Source organism: Anticarsia gemmatalis, unplaced genomic scaffold (assembly GCF_050436995.1).
Source record: "Anticarsia gemmatalis isolate Benzon Research Colony breed Stoneville strain unplaced genomic scaffold, ilAntGemm2 primary ctg00000049.1, whole genome shotgun sequence".
Taxonomy (NCBI): Eukaryota; Metazoa; Arthropoda; class Insecta; order Lepidoptera; family Erebidae; genus Anticarsia; species Anticarsia gemmatalis.
Genome location: NW_027466806.1, coordinates 97,501 through 102,500, shown reverse-complemented (window position 1 = coordinate 102,500; position 5,000 = coordinate 97,501). Strand labels below are relative to the sequence as shown.

Below are 5,000 nucleotides of genomic sequence, written 5' to 3'. Positions count from 1 at the left end.
GTCCTCCATCAGGGTTTCCCCTGACTTCGACCTGACCAGGCATAGTTCACCATCTTTCGGGTCCCAGCATTTATGCTCAGAGCGCGCCTGCATTCACGGATTGGAAACGAGACGCCTCGGGAGTGCGAGAGATCGACCGAGATCGACGCTCCATCCTCCCTGAGCGCGCGACAAGCGCACGCCTTCACTTTCGTTGCGCCTTTCAGTTTTATTATCTCAATGACTCGCATACATGCTAGACTCCTTGGTCCTTCGCCTGCGGACAGTGCATGATATGCGAAATATCTCATATCGCGCACATATACGCTAGCGGCGCGCTCGACTCTTCGAAATACTTTTGCCGCATGGCGGTGTATGTATAGAGAGGGTTGAGCGTGTGTGTACGCACGCACCGTGTTATGTGTCGTGAGTGATTTAATATCGTCGCGATCTTCGCGCAATACACACAGTAGGCGGACTCGACGTCCGAAGAGCGCATCGACGCCGTCGTCGTTCCTCCGGGACGGTTGCGTCGTCGTAACGCTGACGGATATCGCGTCTGCCTCATTTTTTTATCGTTGGCCTCAGATCAGGGAGGATCACCCGCCGAATTTAAGCATATTAGTAAGCGGAGGAAAAGAAACTAACTAGGATTTCCTTAGTAGCGGCGAGCGAACAGGAAAGAAGCCCAGCACTGAATCCCGCCGTTGTTCAGGCGGCGGGAGATGTGGTGTTCGGGAGGTTCCGCTTTCTCGTCGCGGTCGCTCCTGTCCAAGTTCGTCTTGAACGGGGCCGTTTTCCCGCAGAGGGTGCCAGGCCCGTAGCGACGGAGGACCGTGGCGTCGGGTGGCGGCGCGAGATGCGCCACCCACCGTCGAACAGAGTCTCTTTTTTGAGTTTTGGGTGTTTAGGATATATAAATATTATCATCACCATCATCGTCCATCATCGTTCATCGTGTGTGTTGTGTGTGCACAACGACAACAAAAACAGCGCGACGACAACAACGACAACACGTTAATGATCCTTCCGCAGGTTCCCCTACGGAAACCTTGTTACGACTTTTACTTCCTCTAAATGATCAAGTTTGGTCAACTTCCCAGCAACGCCGACGGCCGTGAAGCCACCGCGTGTCGGTCCGAAGACCTCACTAAATCATTCAATCGGTAGTAGCGACGGGCGGTGTGTACAAAGGGCAGGGACGTAATCAACGCGAGCTTATGACTCGCGCTTACTAGGAATTCCTCGTTTATGGGGGATAATTGCAAACCCCAATCCCCAGCACGAAGGAGTTTCAGCGGGTTGCCCGGGCCTCTAGGCCAGGGAGAACATGCTGATTCCTTCAGTGTAGCGCGCGTGCGGCCCAGGACATCTAAGGGCATCACAGACCTGTTATTGCTCAATCTCGTGCGGCTCGAAGCCGCCGGTCCCTCTAAGAAGAATTTTAATACGTCGCCAGTGAGTTGCGTGACGGAGCCACGCACACCTAAATGACGACGCCTATTTAGCAGGCTAGAGTCTCGTTCGTTACCGGAATTAACCAGACAAATCGCTCCACCAACTAAGAACGGCCATGCACCACCACCCACCGAATCAAGAAAGAGCTGTTAATCTGTCAATCCTTCCGGTGTCCGGGCCTGGTGAGATTTCCCGTGTTGAGTCAAATTAAGCCGCAGGCTCCACTCCTGGTGGTGCCCTTCCGTCAATTCCTTTAAGTTTCAGCTTTGCAACCATACTCCCCCCGGAGTCCAAAATCTTTGGTTTCCCGGAAGCTGCCCGCCGAGCCATTGTAGTAACGTCGGCGGATCGCTAGATGACATATTTACGGTTAGAACTAGGGCGGTATCTAATCGCCTTCGAACCTCTAACTTTCGTTCTTGATTGATGAAAACACCTTTGGCAAATGCTTTCGCTGATGTTCGTCTTGCGACGATCCAAGAATTTCACCTCTAACGTCGCAATACGAATGCCCCCAGTTATCCCTATTAATCATTACCTCGGAGTTCTGAAAACCAACAAAATAGAACCGAGATCATATTCTATTATTCCATGCACGAAATATTCAAGCAGCATTTTGAGCCCGCTTTGAGCACTCTAATTTGTTCAAAGTAAAATTGTCGGCCCACCTCGACACTCACCGAAGAGCACCGCGATAGGATTTTGATATTGAACCGGCGTATTACCGCCGGCTCACCGACGATATGCTCCGCAGACGTGTCAGTATCACCGCGGATGCGGTGCACCGACAGCGCGGCGCACAAATGCAACTACGAGCTTTTTAACCGCAACAATTTTAGTATACGCTATTGGAGCTGGAATTACCGCGGCTGCTGGCACCAGACTTGCCCTCCAATTGTTCCTCGTTAAAATATTTAAAGTGTACTCATTCCGATTACGAGGCCTCGTAAGAGTCCCGTATCGTTATTTTTCGTCACTACCTCCCCGTGCCGGGAGTGGGTAATTTGCGCGCCTGCTGCCTTCCTTGGATGTGGTAGCCGTTTCTCAGGCTCCCTCTCCGGAATCGAACCCTGATTCCCCGTTACCCGTGACAACCATGGTAGTCGCAGAAACTACCATCGAAAGTTGATAAGGCAGACATTTGAAAGATGCGTCGCCGGTACTGGACCATGCGATCGGCAAAAGTTATCCAGATTCATCAAAATTAACGACTTCAGACGCGGGGCCCTCCGTCGATTGGTTTTGATCTAATAAAAGCACTCATCCCATCACTGGTCAGAGTTCTGATTGCATGTATTAGCTCTAGAATTACCACAGTTATCCAAGTAACTGAGTAAGATCTAAGGAACCAAAACTGATATATTGAGCCATTCGCGGTATCGCCTTAATACGGCTTGCACTGAGACATGCATGGCTTAATCTTTGAGACAAGCATATAACTACTGGCAGGATCAACCAGGGAGCTATCGAATAGAACACGCGCTCGTAGCGCGCACTCCGTCGATCCCGCGCGTCGACGATCCTAGATCACGCCGACGCGTTACGGGCGAGCTCTGTAAAACGTACACACAACACGCACATGTAAATAAATATTTATATGTAGTGTTGTGCGCACATAGAGAGTTTGGGGTCGCCGACGGGCGAACGTTTGAAACGGTTGTATCTCAAACACGTCAAACGTCCGCTGCCCGCCTGCATTTTCAGGACACACTGACGTGGCCCCAATTGGGAACGTTCGTACCGAGACGCGTTCACATTTTATTTAAAAAAACGTTTAACACAATACGGATGTGAAACAATCACGATTCCGCCCGGTGTCTATAGAGTAATGCCTCGCTAGATAGAGGTGTAAGTAAAATTTTTCTCGGGACCGCTTCGATTCTATACGGACTCGTGCATACACAACGGTCCGTCGGCCCACACAGTTAAAGAGATTCATCTATCTCTCTCGTTTTATCCGAGAGAATACGAGAGACGACGAACGACGACGACGACGACGACGACGATAGTCGAGTCGTCCTGTCTGTCTGTAACGACGCGACTTTATTACATATATACATAGGTAGCAAAGTCTAGCGTCGTCTCTTTCTCGTACTCTCTATTATCGAACAAACGAGAGTGATGATAAATATTTATGATAGAGCGGACAACGAATAAGAACGCGTTGTCGCCCTAGCCTGCACAGCGGCGGCGCACGAACGAACGAACGAACGAACGAACGAACGAACGAATGCACACTCACGGACGGTACACGAACGAGAGTCGAGAGAGTGTTTTCTTATAGCAAAGATTTTATTCGTCGCGTCGAAAACACTCCGCCGCGGTCAAGCACATACATCACTCTCTACTCGTGATAATCGTACAACTACTTCGTGTGTGCACATATGTTGCTGTGTAGAGTAGAAACACACATGACAACACTAGCACACAGTCCAATTCGTAGACGATTATAACACATAACACATATATATGCACACCGTTTTTTTTTGTTTTCTTTCGGGGTGCATATATATGTGTTTTTCGTGATGATGCGCGCCCGCCGCCCGTCAACAACACAGAGTCGAGTCGCCGAAGTGAGACAACAAACGACGGAGACTGACTCTATGTTGTGAAACAGCTCTATCTCGCGCTCGCACTCGCCGCCGATCGTCGTTTGTCGTGAAACAAATGACGATCGCACCGCTGTACACATATGTCAAATCGTAGAGTCTGTGTCGTCGGGTTTGCGCGTTTCGCCGTGTGTGTGTACATAATAATATACATATGTGTGTTCGACGAGCAGGATTTTGTTTTTGTCCTGTCGATGACACAATTACCCAGACCTCCGACGCCTCACCCCTCACCCCCCCCCAGGCCAAGAGGGGAGGGGGGAGCGGGGGGGGGGGGGGGGGCTTAATTTGCTGAATATAGGAGGGTTTTTTCAGTAGTCGGATCGGCAGGGTATTATTACAGTGATAGCGGGTAGACGGGGAGGGAGAGGGGGAGCAAAGGGGTTCAAGGGGGCGGTGGGTGATTAAGGGGAGGGGAGGGGGGAGGGTAGAGGTAGTGCTATGGTGCGTCATTGTGTGATCGTATATTGATTGCAGGAGGGGGTGCATGCGAGCACCCCCCCCCCCTCCCCGGTCTTATCACCCCCCCCCCCCTCCCCCTCCCCCGTCGCCGTTCCCCTTCGTACCACAGTCCCAAAAAAAAAAAAAAAAAAGGCAAAACATTGATTCTGGTTCTGTTCTGATTTTCAGTGACACCGAGAGGGCAGAAGAGTTGCAACGAAACTTATGTTTTCAGCTTGGGGTGAGTTTCATCACCCTCACACGCTTTGAGGGCGAGAAAACCTCTCAACTCGGACAACTCGGGGGAAAATAAATGAAGGTGAGTTATATTATTATTATTATTATTATGTATGTATGTATAATGATTTGAGGTTAACTAACGCTATTTATTATTCATCATCGTCGTAACAATGCAATGAGACCTCGCTGCGGTTGGTTCGTGTATTAAAAGCGCGCGGGCTGCGCATGCGCATGCGAGCGTGTAGCGAGTGTATTAGATGTTTATTCGGTTCG

General features: G+C 50.2%; 1 non-coding gene across 1 annotated transcript; it reads right to left on the bottom strand.

The window, feature by feature from the left end:
- Positions 1-997: 997 nt before the first annotated feature.
- Positions 998-2,899, bottom strand: LOC142986953 (small subunit ribosomal RNA). The gene has a single exon (XR_012960478.1). It is a non-coding gene; the product is annotated as a small subunit ribosomal RNA (ribosomal RNA).
- Between the last annotated feature and the right edge of the window lie 2,101 nt (positions 2,900-5,000).